Here is a 14609-nt window from a genome sequence, read left to right as displayed (position 1 = left end):
AAAACATTAGATATTTCACAAAAACTGAAGCGTGATCATCGTACTGTGAAGAGATTTGTGACTGATTCAGAGCACAGACGGGTTCGTGCAGATAAAGGCATAATTAGGAAGGTTTCTGTTAGACAAATTCATCAGATTAAGACAGCAGCTGCTAAAATGCCATTACAAAGCAGCAAACAGTTATTTGAAGCTGCTGGTGCCTCTGGAGTCCCACGAACCTCAAGGTGGAGGATCCTCCAGAGGCTTGCTGTTAAAGCATCTATTCGGCCACCGCTAACCAGCGATCAAAAGCAGAAACGGTTGCACTGGGCCCAGACATACATGAAGACAAATTTTCAAACAGTCTTTTTCACTGATAAATGTTGCGCAACCCTGGATTGTCCAGATGGATGGAGTAGTGGATGGGTGGTGGATGGCCACCACGTCCCAACAAGACTGCGAAGTCAGCAAAGAGGTGATAGAGTCATGTTTTGGGCCGGAATCATGGGGAGAGAGCTGGTCGGCCCCTTTAGGGTCCCCGAAGGTGGGAAAATGACCTCAACAAAGTATATAGACTTTCTTACTCATCACTTTCTTCCATGGTACAAAAAGAAGAGCCGTGCCTTCAGTAGCAAAATCATCTTCATACATGACAATGCACCATCTCATGCTGCAAGGAATACCACGGTGTCATTGGCTGCTATGGGCATAAAAGGGGAGAAGCTCATGGTGTGGCCACCATCTTCTCCTGACCTCAACCCTATGGAGAACCTTTGGAGTTTCCTCAAGCAGAAGATCTATGAAGGTGGGATGCAGTTACATCAAAACAGCAGCTCTGGAAAGCGATTCTGACAGCCTGCAAAGAAATTCAAGCAGAAACTATCCACAAACTCACAAGTTCAATGGATGCAAGAATTGTGAAGGTGATATCAAAGAAGGGGTCCTATGTTGACATGTAACTCGGTCTGTTAAGATGTTTTTGATTGAAATAGCTTTTGGTTTTAGTACCTGTCACCACCTAATGCTGCACGTTCAAAGAATGACAATGTGCAGTTCTTTATAAGCCATGAAATGTTTTAAAAACCTGTTTTGCATAATAATTTGGAACAATGCATTTGAGGGGTTTTTTATTTTTGAAAAAAATCCTGTAGACATTGGGAGGTTTGTTGAATAAAGTTGAATTTATACCCTAAATGTTCATGACTTGGAAATTATACTGACCATCATTTGCATTGATCATTTACAAAAATATGAAAAAATATCACTTGTACAATAAATTGGAACGTGGTGTTAATATGTCATAGTACTTGAGGATGTCCTGTTTGGTCATGTCTAAATTGAAATGACATTAGAATTAGTGTTTTAACAACACAACATGGTCCAACACACCATTAAACTGACCTGTATTTTGTTTCTAGACAGATAAAATTATAGTTACAAAATGCCTAGCCCAGTCCTGTGACATTAATTCAACAAAAAACTTGTGAGGTGACTTCAAACATGCCGTTTCTGAGACAAAATGAAGAAATGCAAAGAATTGTCTAAGGCTGAGTACATAAAGCAGTTCTCAGAAACTGATTTTACAACTAATTAGTCAATTGCTCAGAAATGTTTGGAAAATCAAAATCTGCAACCATTCTTCAGTTTCTATATTGGATATTATGCAGTAAATATTTGAGAAAATTGGACACTTTTTGCTGTTTTCTTGCCTACACTAGATTTTATTTGCCTTATTTTTGTGAGCCAAAAGTAATAATAAATGTGTCGCTTTATAATTTTAGACATAATATGTGGCGTTGTCAATGATTTCGCCTGCCTGGCGAAATAAAAACTTTGTTCAGGATTATGAGTTTTGCCAACATTTTTAAATACACTGCTATTGTTTTTAAACAGTTTAATTTTATTTTATTTAATACGCCAATTTAAAAACATAACAAATTATTGTTAATTGCTGATCATAAAACGACAAAAACTCCCTTTGCTCTAACAGGAAATCTGTCTGTTTTTCACAAAACAAAATCTCCTGAAATGCAATGAAAAACATTTCTCTCATTAACGCATGATTCATATAGAAATGACTGGGATAATAAAGTAGACTTTTTGACAGGTAAATAAAGATTTCCTTTCATTTAAGCAATGTTTTGGGTGTGAGTTGTTTTCATCCTTTCTGCTCAACATTTTGGTTCTGCTGGCGTAAAGAACAGTATGCCTGACATAATTGGGTCCCTTTTGGCTCTGGAAAGAGCATGCAAGCTGATAAAAGCTGGCAGGTTGATCAAAGCATTAGTGCATCTGGATCAACATTGTACACCTGACACAGTTGTAGTTTATCCAGGCAAAAATCACAAACTATGAGAAAACGTATTTCAGAGAGTATAAACAACTAAAGCAACTGAAACATGATGATGTGGTGGCATCTGTAAAGTTAAGTTGTATATTTTATAGTTTTTTTTAGTGAAAGAAAATAATAGTTTATTTTATAACTGAACTCATCTCTTGACCATAGTTTAGCATGCTCATTTATTTTATTCATCTTTATGTGCTTCCCCTTTGTCTCTTTGACTTTTTCATGTTAATTCCATTTTTTCCTCTTAATATAACATGCATAGATATCGCTCATCCTTCCTTTATTTCCTTTACCAGCATCACTCTTCCCATCCTTCATCTCGCCCTCCTCCAGACTCATCCATCGCCGCTCCTTCACCCCCAACCTTAAACCTATACTTTTCCGTCTCTTCCACTCTTTCACCAACCCCACCCTCCTTGAATTTCTTCCCCGTCTCATATGTCAGTTCCCAGTCCAGTCTTCCACTTGCCTAGTCATCATTTTTTTCACACAGTCCTGTCCCTCTAATAGGGCCTGTATCATCATATCATATAATGTAGAATACCAGATCACAGCCAGAGATGAAAGATGGTCTCCACCTATCCCCTCCACCAGCCGCACGCATGCACACACACACGAACACTCACAAAACTGCGCTCACACACGTCAGTGGTCATATGGGACATGGATCCAAGTTGATGGCTGTCTCTGTGAACATTTCTGGCCCTCATGTTTGCAGCAAAATGCTGATGGGGTTGTTATAGCTATGACAGGTGAGTTGGTGTGTGTTGCAGGGGTGTCCAGTGATGTTTGTTTTAACTGCCAGGGGCTTTTGTTAGGAGACAAAGGATGCCTCGGAGCTATAGTGTCAAATCTGCAGGTAACCATCAAAATAAAGCAAACACCAACACAAAGCGTCTGGGGAGTGTTAAAATAGCTCAGTTTCCTTCACATCAGTTGGGTGAAAGCCTTTTTTTTTTTTGTACAAAGTTATAGAAATAAAAAAACAGGGAATATAATTGACTTTTATGTCCACAGAATGATAGACTGAAGTCACACAATAGGAGGCTGGATTAAAAAATATATATTTATAGAGGTGATGAAAGTTTGCAGATTCAGTTTTTGCTGGTATGTTCAGATGTGTAATAGCCAGTCAAAATCCATTGTATATCTTCTGTAGACAACAAGGAATGTATTTCACACATTATATTTGGCTGAAATAATGAATTTCTTGTGTCATTATGATGTTATTTATGATCAAAATTGACCCTTTAAGACTTTACAACAATGTTTTAGCCGCCACATGCGTAGTGGAAATGGTCTGTGAGATGTGTGGTGCACCTAGGACAAAGAATAGGTATTTAATTCATAAACCCCAAACTAAATGATCTAGAGAAATGTGCTTAGGAATTCAGTTCATTTTAATTTCAGTTTAAGTCAACCCAATTCAGTTCAACACATTCTGCTTCAATTTAGCTGAATGTGATTCAGTTCAGTCTAATTCTGCTTACTTGAGTTTCATTCTGTTTGATTCATTCAATGAATTCTCATCAACTGAGTTTGGTTCCTATTCATACAGTTTATGCCACTACAACGAAATGTTACAGTCAGATTTAGATCCAAATGTATGAAGTCCACCGTAATCCAAAATATAACAGAAATACAGTCTAATTCAATTTGCCATTCAATGTCAAAAGGTAAAAACCAATTAAGGAAACTGTATCATCTTGTTATCTTTGCTATGGTGCTTCATCTCAATCACAACAACGAATAATATGGAACAGCCAGATTTTATTTAAAACTGAGCCTAATTATTCAAGTACAAAATAGCACAATATACAGTAAAGCATAGGGAAAAAAAATATGGAAAAAAAACAACAGTAACAAGGAATAAGAGACAAATCTAAAAAACATGAATAACTATTAATGTTCTGATATGACTTGTACTGTTTTTATGTGAGACAGCCTATCTGACTAGTTTCAACTACTTTTTCAGTCACAATAGATTTTTCTTAAACCAGATACGAAACAACAAAACTTGTTAATAAAAGATTTTTTCAACTAACCTGAGATTTATCTTTAAAACAACGAAAAGAAATGCAAGTAACCAGGGAGAACCGATCAGACATGGGTAGAGCATAAACCCCTCACCCAGACCACATTGAAATGCAGCATGGTGGCATCAGTGGTAGCATAGCATAAAAACAGATTTTTTTGAGAGTGGAACATTTGTACATGGAGTTCAAAACCAGGTCTCTTGGGTAGCATTTTACAAATGTTCTGCCTGGCCAGGATTGCCTCCTGCCCCAGAAATCAGATTCCTCAGCTGAGCCATGGACAGTGTGTGCTTACTGAGAAAGAAAATATCTCTAACCAATTGTGAAAAGCATAAAGAAAGAAAGAAAGAAAGAAAAGAGCCTAAGTTTGAGTCAACCATTTTGTCTTTGGTCCCATACTCATATTCCCACCTCTGAAGCCTGTTTAGCAAAGCAGAAGGGTATTTCCCATATTTGACTCCATCAAATATCTTAAAAGCATCCAATTGCTTTGTTACAACTACATCTGGCTTTTTATAATCTCCTTGAGTTTATGGTACTTGCATATTCCAACTTCCTTCCATGGCCAAAACAAGGCATTTAAAGTTAAGAAAAGGTTCTGAAACCACTTAAATGTGAGTGCCGGTCACTTCACCTCTTCAGCGTCTCTTATCATTTTCACTTTGGCCTACTTTTAAAATTGTGAAAGCATATTCCTATCAGACACTGCTGTGTTGTGTTCAGGTTATAGTGGTGGGGTTGGAGTTTATCCCAGCGGTCAACAAGGTATTCTTTGAACATTTAACCAGTCCATGACAGGGAAATACTAAAACATATGAGACAAACATTGATGTGGATGGATTGGTCTTTTAAAAATGCTTTGCCTTTCATCCCAACCTGCTAGCCATAAACAAACCATGTTCTTTGAATCTCATAAAATTATTGAATGAATGAATGAATGAATGAATGAATGAATGAATGAATGAATGAATGAATGAATGAATGAATGAATGAATGAATCCTTGCAGTTTGTGGTAGAATTTACTCTTTTGCTAAAAAAAAAATCTAAAGTATTTTAGGGCATATTGGCACTGTTTGGATAATAGAACATAACTTTTTCACAGTTGTCATTTTATACAATGTAACAACTTGTTTTCACGTGTACATGAAAATTAAAAAAAAATAAAAATATAATTTAAATCTTAAAGTATTGACATTTTGTTATCAAGGACCTGAGTCTGACAAGCAATAACACCTTTAATCCTCCACAGGTTAAAGAAGTGTTGTGCAAGAAGTTAATCGCTCCCATTGCGGTCTCTGCAGATTTCACGCATTTCCCAGAAACAGTCGGAGATCAATTCACTCACTCAAGTCATAATCGACATTGGACAAAGTTCTAATTATTTTCCTTTTTCAGGTTTTCGAAGCAGAGCAGGGGGATTTATCTTTTCCTTTCTCAGATTTATTTTCCTGCGTAAACCCGTATATTGATATTATCAAGGTGAACCAACACAATCTGATTTGAACCACGAGAATATGATTTGAAACATGTTCCATTCAGACTGAAGTTTAATGTGAGTCGTGTAAGAGAACACCCTTATTAAAATGTTCTGTTTTGTCCATGAGCACGACCTTGGAAGCTGCATCCAGGTAAAAGTGAGGAGAGCTTCTCAACTCAATTATGTGTTAGAAATGTTTTGCACCCTTCTGTGCCTTCCTCCTCTTTATATACTTTTTTTTCCCCCTCAAGACTGCACACTATTTCACTTTTATCTACAGATAGCAGGACTTTGTGTTATCTTTTTTGTTTGGGGGAAGATTCAGTAGTTGCATCCACCCCATGATCCCAACAGACGACAAGATATAGAAGTGTGAGTCTGCAAAGTTTACACAAAGAAAAATGAAGGGTTACTGAAACTACACTATTTTTCTGCTTACCCTCTCAGTAAATCTAGGAAGCCGTAGATGGCTCTAGTGTTCTACAGTAAGCCAAGCAATTGTATTTCTTTTAACAAGTAGCTCGATCAAAATTTTAAATGAAATGTACCAGATACGAAACAACAAAACTTAATAAAAGATTTTTCAAACAAATATGGAACTGATTATGAATACACTGTAGAAGACATAATTCAACAAGACTAAATCAAAATCCTTCTGAGGCCACATTATAAATGTCTAGGAATTAAGGATATAAAGACAAGATCCTGACACTGAATTTAGTATTTTGTAAACCGATATCACTGTAATATCTGTGATATCACAGTAATATCTGCTTTTCATATCTGATTTTTATTTATATGACACTGGAAGAAACACCCACAGGAAAATAATGTTGACAATGTAGCATAGTTTAGTCACCAAATAAACTATGATTTTCTCGTATTTTTTGAATATGAGAAAACGTTCTGGCATATTCTGGCGTATGGATGCCATAGCTTTAGTTTACATATACACCACAAAATCAACACAACGGCAAATCATCTCCGCAGTGCCATCTGAACCCTTTTGTCGATGTCCCATTTTCCTGGCATGCAAGATTTTTGACAGTGATGGTGAAGCTTGCTCTACTATCTAAATAATTCAATTAGTAAATATCTGACCACTTCTGGAATATTTACAACAAAAAAAATAAAATAAATCAAATTCAATTCAGAAATGGTGAATTGTTCTATAGATTTAAGAAATAAAATTAACATACATCTTTCAGTGAAATGCACACCCTTGCTCCCAATATACATACATTATTCAGAACAGGAATGCATCAAAATCACCTTGAAGATTTGATAGTATTTGCTGGTTTGCAAGACATATAATATGTATTGTTTTATATAGAATTAACAGTGGGACCGCAGGCTTAACAACTGTGAGTTCATTCAAGTAAACGTCATTCAGATGAACTGTTAATGTGTTCATTGACTAAGTTTTGTGTTTGGAAAGTCCTCAAAATTCTAAGCTTTACTTATGGCAACCAGCTATAGCATTTCTGAAAAGGGCAAAAAAGTCAGTAAAATATACTATATACTGTACTGCCATAAAATATACAGGGAAAACCTTAAGAAAAAAAGTTTGTATAACCAGTACACTAACTCATAATAGATTGCCTTTTCACACCTTGGTATTTTTGGTTGGTTTTGGGAAGATCTTAGCCTTGAAATGGGGATAAAGTGCAAAAACCACTGAATTATACTTTGACATGAGTGTGCTCTGAGTGTTACACTGCAGTCCTAGATACTCAGTCTACAAGTGTGCAGGTGGTCTTTTGTCAAAAGTGAATTAATAACATGATAGTTACCTGTTATTACTTTTGTACTTTAAAAACAGTAAAGCTCGGTGTGAGGTCGTTGCACTTCATGCTCAATCTATCTGCAAAGTCTGCACTTAATAAAACAGTGGGACTGACTATGTTAAACATTTCTTGGTAAAAATGAAAGTCCAGCAGCAAAGTTTCCTTGCTGCACCTGAGAGTTCAATAAGGGCAGCTAGCGTATGCTCCTTACCCATGATACGAGCCGTGAGTGACTGTTGCCATGCAGTATGTGACGTAGTGATTGGCATGAGCAACATATCAATTATGATACAATTATTTTGAGGGCCAGCCATGAGCTTGATTTCAAGATGAAATGAGTAAAGATGTACTTGCCATGTATGGATATGAAACTGGATACAAAATTATGAATTTATATCATTGTATTATATTATGTCTAAAGGAGCACCAACGAAATTTGGTGTTTCTACGCAGGCATAATTTGTGGCTTCGTACTTCATCAAATAAGCCAAAGGCAAAACAGTAGTACAAATAAATAAATAGACTTCAATGTATAAGACTCAATGTTGGAAGACCAGGGTTGGTTGCATGTGATATACTTGCTCAAGGTCTTTGCTATAAAGACAGCAACATCAGCTTTGAGGCACTTCAGAAAACCACTTTCACTCATCAGTCAGAACTGCCCTACACTGCAGCCAAAAGTGTTTTATACTGAATCAACATGATACCTTGAACCAGCTCTGCATACAAACACCACCAGGTTATCTGGGCATAATGTTTCTCACAAATGGCACAAAACATCACATTTTTTCTTTTTTTTTTTGCAGACTGCAGATCACAAGAGAAAATTACATTTTCATGTTCAGTCATTTCTTTGGTTAAATGTACATCCAGAATATACAGAAAAACAGAAACATTGCTGACATTCTGTCCCAGTCCTCAATAATGACAACATGACACTGTGACAGGCTGCTGTCATACAGCATCTCGGCATTGACTGTAGCATGTGCGGTTGCAGTGTGTGTCCTTCTCTTTTTGTCCAGTTGAGAGTGATTGATTTTGAAGTGCAGAACGTTGACAGTGTTCAGCTATCCCAGGAGGTATGAGACCATGGGCCCGAAACAGAGAAGCAGCCATCGCTTTCTTTTTCTCTCTCCTGCATCTGCCCTTTATTTCCACACATCTCTCAACCCTATTCCTTGTCCACTTTTTTTTTTTACCCTCTCCCTGCTATTTTTACCCTGCTCTGATGGCTTTATTGATAGGTAATATCGATATTTATGGCTGGATAAAATGAGCTGCCATCTTAGAAGTGCAGGGTAGGAGATCCCTTATGTGGGCCAGAAAAAGACAGACATGCTTGCTGACTTTCTTTGAATTCACAGCTGCTCGAGCTAATACCGCAGAGATGCAGCCCCCTGTCATTCATAGGAAGAAAAGAAAAACAGAGAAGATGCGAAACAAAATAGTTTCAAATGCAATACTTTTTAGACAACTATAGGTTTATGTATGTTGTGGATATTCTATCAATATACATGTATTTATCACATAGATCACATGCTCATTCTTGAAGAAAGAGTTAACATTTTAATTCTTCAAGAATTAAGAAAGGATTATTCTAAAATTCCACGCCTATTAGTGATGAATCATGCGTTTGTTCAACCTAAACACAACATCAAAGAGGAAAATACTCAATTCATTTTGTGCAAACAGTATGTTTCAGCAAAGTTTCTTCAAATCCTGACCTCTTGACGTCATTCATGTTGGTCATATAAATGTCAGATTTGGATATTGTGGATTTTATCGTGCTGCGTCTTCAAGACCTGGTGGTTGTTACGAAGACAGCCAGTAACAAACCGAGCCAGTGATCCTCTCTGCTCCTCCATTAGTGATGTCATGTTACCCACTCCTGGGGCCCCAGCTTTGTTTTCCCATCATGCCCCCGTTGCCTGCTGGTTGGTTTTTAAAGAAGCAGTATTCTTCTTCAGCCTTTCAATTATACCATGCCCTGTAGCAGCATCCTGCATCCTCCACGCACACCAAGACAGGAGCTAAGCGAGTGGGAGGAATTGATTTGAATTTGGTGTCTAATGGGTGTTTTGGTGTTCCTGTGGTGTTTTTTTGTGTGCCTGTGTTTGTACTGTGACTGGCTGATTTTAACTCCCTATAACTAGAGATATTCTGCAATAAATATTGTTTGGAGAAGTGCACTAATACAGAGGAAGTGGGGAAAATGTAGAGGTTATGTCTCCGAGGAAAACCTGAAGCGACAGATTCAAGTCTGTGAAAAAAAAAAAAGAATAACTTGAAACTTGACAGTTCAAAAGTTAACACATTTTCTTTGCAATATAAGCAATGCAGCATATCAAAATGGAATTACAAGCATACGTATTTATTCGAGGTTTTGAGTGCTACAGATTTTTTTAGAAACTGAGCCTTCGACGAGTAGATATGCATAAAAACTTCCATAGCAATCCCAGCTACATACCAGTTCCATGTTTCCCCGTCTCCCTTCCTAAGACTCCCACGGCAACCAGACATGGGTCAAGTTCTTCTTTTAAAAGGATGACAGAGAGGTTGAAACCTTGCAGCCACAAAAACAAGCAGTCTAGACAAGGCCCCACAATCCTGACCCCAGTTAGACCCTGTCCCCCATGGGGGCCCATAACACCTTTGTTTCCATGTTTGATTAATTCAATTTCCCGTCACACTAAAGCAGTCGCAAACGCCATGATATAAAAACTTGATATACCAAACTTTCACTACAGGTATGATGTATGCAGCATAAAGTTACAATGCAAATTTTTAATTATAATGCCAAACCTTTTTTTTTAATTATTATTAACACAAAATATTCACAAACAAAAGTCATTTTGTTTCATCAAATATTCAGCTAAAGTCATTTTTTGTCAAAAGAAAAAACCTTGATGTTTTATTTTTTTATTTTTTCAAAAACATTATTATATTGCAATTGATTTTTGCTAGAGAAAAGAAATACATACGTATTTTTGCTATATAGGACACAGCATTATTAGGGGAGGCTTTTTAAGACGTAAAGCTAAAATTTGGCATGAACAAAAGTGGAATTATTCATAACCCTGGCATATTAAGATTTAAAGCAATCTTTTAATTTTACGTACAAGTTTGTTCTGACACATGCAAAATTAGTTTTAGAGTGACTAGGCCAGAATCCCGACTTGAATCTCATAGAGAATCTGTAGGGAGCTAAAGATAAGTGTGGCGGCAAAAATAAAGAAATAAATCTGAAATTAATCAACATAAATCAGATAAACATTTTCTTTCAATTTCCATGCTACCTTGAAATTATATTTTGAGAAATGCCAGATACATTTGCTTATTTATACATCTGCCTATGCAAGCACATACAAGACATGAAAGCAGATCTAGATTTCAGTTCCCCATCAGTGCAGAATTATAGTTTTGTCAAACCATCTCGAAATACAATCTGGCTATTGTATGAAATCAAAGTTTGGACATATACACCATTTCTTAAATATTCTGAACTTTAACATTTTTAATTCATTTATCTCAATCTTGCAATTTTGCAGGCAGGTTATGTTGTATATACTTCTTAAGTATTTCATTATTCCTTCATATTTTTATATAAATTAAGTCTGACTTTTGATGATCTTTGAAACTGGATCTTCAGGCACTTTGTAGTTCAACGGTTGCCAAAATGTCCTTAAATTTGACTGGGAAGAAGTGTCTTGGAGCTCGTGATTGAATAAATTAGGGCTGATGTCACCTGATTCTCAGCTAGTTTTTTCTCAAAAGACACATCCCTGGTTTTGTTTTAAGCAGTTGAAGGGAGCTGATTTAGACATAAAATATTATCTAATCATGAAATTAATATACAGCTTCTATAACAGGTACAAGTGGAGAGGAGGCTATTGAGAAACCAGACAAATTCATACAAATATAGTTATAGATATAGTTTCTTTAATTGTAGCCAATATTGTCAGGTAGCATGCTGCTGCAAAAGCACATCCACTTTCTTCATTTGTGAAGGACGAGAGCGCTGATAGTGAATGGCCTGGATTTGTATATCACTTTATCTAGACTGAGGACTCCAAAGGGCTACACACTCAGTCACTCGCCCATTCATACACGCTTTTGTTCTTCACCAACATTTTTTTTTGTCTCTCTACCAGTCTGATCCAAAATGACAAGACTAAGAAACCAATGTATGATTTTTCTTCCTTCCTCCAAGTGTTCCTGCAGACTCCTCGTCCACCTCGCTCCATCTTCTGCCGCCCCACGGAGAACTACGAAGTGTCTGAGTCATCCTCGATTACAGTATGTATTTATAGGGAGTAGAGTCAGGACCTGGGCCCTGCGTGTACTTGTTAGTGTGCGTGAGTGCGTGTGTGTGTGTGTGTGTGTGTCTGCGTGTGTGTGTGTGTGTGCGTGGGTGGATAGGTGTCTTCACACTGCCTAAAACAAGGACCAGTTGTTTGATGACTCACCTCGGCCAGTGGACACTGCACACCGGGTGAACTGACGTCAGCCTGACCTTAGACGGAGGAACCGTTTGAAGTGACCTCATTCCAGATTGGGTTAGAAAGGTGAAGTGCTCGACACTATCTGTCAAGACCCTCCGTTTGATTTGCTCATTTTCTCAGCGCAAGACAAAGTAAGCATGTGGCATTGCACTGTATGAACACAAAGCCACATTTACAGATTTAAGCTTTTTGTCTTCCCCTCTACCCACACACGCATAGATGCTTATCCACTGACTCAATGTGTCCAGATACACACATGAACAAATAGTCCTCTACAATGAACTCGGCCAGCATATGCATACAAACTGTGTCTATGGAGGCCTTCATGTTGTTGATGTTTGAACATTTCAATTGAGAAAACTCCGAGACCTGCAGCTGCCTGTCTCGTCTGCTCGGGACAGAGAAAGGGCGGGGGCCCGCTTTTTTTTTTGTTTTGTTTTAGTAGGGAAGGCGAGAATTAAGGCAAGAATGCTTTCTCAATGAGAGATGAGGCATATTGAAAACTATATTAAATTACCCGATTAACAATTTTACCACGATCGGGCAAGCTGTGGGGGGTGCTCCGTGGGGAGGCTTGAAGACTATTCATCCCCACAGTGCCGGGGTCGAAAGGAGCCCCAAGTTCACAGGCTCGGGCCCTTTGTTATGTAAACGCCGTATCCCAAATCAGCTGCCTCCTCCATCGCCAGACACAAGCACTTGCCTGAGAACTTGAGAGAAGTCGTAGCTCCACTGTTCATCTAAAGCCATCCACCCACTCCACCCTGACACACACACGTAAACACACAGGCACTTTCAGGCACAACTTCATATTTCCGTAATTGGAAAGAGGGTGGCAGATGTGCAGCAATGAGTCTCTTTTGTCCTGAATTCATCTATGCATCTTTTGTGTCAAAATGTGTAAAAAAAAAATATAAAGAAAACATACTTTTCAAATCATGAAATTAAGTATATTATTTAATTTGAAATTCAGTTTTTCTTTTTTTTTTTCTTTTTTGTCAGGAAAATATATCAAGTAATATTTCATTAAGAAAGAAGTGTTTTAACCCCCAAGTCTCTTGGGAGTGATAATCAATACAAATTAGGCGGAGAGTTGATAAGACATGTATTAGAGGTCAAGAGTTAAATTCTGGCCAAACAGCCTTGACCTAGGGTCAAAGTATTTAGTGAGAGCACGCCACTGGTGGACAATTACATTGATCTTAAATGTGGACCTGGTGCATTCAATTTCTGAAGAATAGTCAGGAAGAGATGTATAATCTTATTATTTTATTGTAATTTTATCTAGATAATAATATACATTTTAATTTTTGTACATTTCAATTTCTGAGTATGATTTTATATATGAGAAAACCTAAAAAATAAATCATTACAGCTGTGAGTTGCACACAATGTATAATACACTCTATGCCTGATAAACATAAACAACAATATCAATAGGATTAACAACGAAATTAGACAAACTTAGCAAAAAAACAAACAAAAAAAACAAAAAAAAACATGCAATATAATTATATACCACAGTTTTGAAGACCCTGATGGTCCTGAGTTGTGGGCTTGATCAACTGCCCTCTTCTCTCAGCTCTCTATTGTTGTGCCAAAACCATAACCAGGAGAGGGAGAGGAAAAAAAAAAAAAAAAAAACATCTCATCAATGCAAATTAAACGCCCAGAACCTGGGGAGCTTCGGTTAGCTTGCCAGTTCACAAGAATAAAAAAAAAAAATCTAAAAAAAGAAGAAAAAAAAATCACCAGCTTTTACTTCCAAATCTTGCTGTTACATACAGATTCCTCATATTAACATGAAATAGTCAGTCGTATCCGTGGATTAGTCTACAGTGAGTTAAAAAGCCGTATCCACACTCTGGCTGCCACAAGAGAAAATAAGGACGCCTCTAATTCTGCCAGCATAATTGCCTGATTATAATGAGCTTCCCTCTCTCTCTCTCTCCCCCTCTAGCTCTGTCTTAATTTCTCAGTGTGTCTGCTATTGTCCACACACACACATGCAGTCAAACACTGCACCCTAATTCTTATAAATCGATCTTCATATGAAGAGGGGAGGAAAAATTGCATTAATACTTTGGACTGCTACACTTGTGCACTGTGAGTGTAAATGCAATGTGTTTTCTTTTCTCTGCGCTCAATAGTCGAAACAGCATTTGTGCAGAAATAAAAACAATATAAGAACAAGGAAGATGTGGCATAATGGTGACATCCTGGCAAACACAATGACTACAGCAGGCAGTGCAGTTGTTGGTGTTTTAGTCTTCATTTAAATCAACTAGATTTGCACACACCTGAAATTACAAAGTGTGTAATAGAAAATGGAACATTTACTTTTAAAGCCACAACTCTTTTTAGTTTTAAACTTTTTTATGAGTGAGTGGCTGAACAGTAGACACATTATAAAGTACCAGAGAAGATGTTGTATTGCAAGTTTGCATGCATTTTTTTATTCAATTAAACCTATGAGTATG

At 37.2% G+C, this 14609-nt stretch overlaps 1 long non-coding RNA gene across 1 annotated transcript; it reads right to left on the bottom strand.

Moving 5' to 3' along the window:
- Positions 1-567: 567 nt before the first annotated feature.
- Positions 568-13781, bottom strand: LOC106953751 (uncharacterized). The gene is made up of 2 exons (XR_001426252.1): positions 12094-13781; positions 568-9887 (listed from the first exon to the last, which is right to left on the bottom strand). It is a non-coding gene; the product is annotated as an uncharacterized LOC106953751 (long non-coding RNA).
- Positions 13782-14609: the final 828 nt, after the last annotated feature.

The sequence above is a fragment of the Poecilia latipinna genome, unplaced genomic scaffold (genome assembly GCF_001443285.1).
Source record: "Poecilia latipinna isolate Pla-1442-1.1 unplaced genomic scaffold, P_latipinna-1.0 Scaffold600, whole genome shotgun sequence".
In the NCBI taxonomy this organism is placed as follows: domain Eukaryota; kingdom Metazoa; phylum Chordata; class Actinopteri; order Cyprinodontiformes; family Poeciliidae; genus Poecilia; species Poecilia latipinna.
Note: the sequence above shows the minus strand (reverse complement) of the source record. Positions and strands in the feature narration are given on the sequence as shown.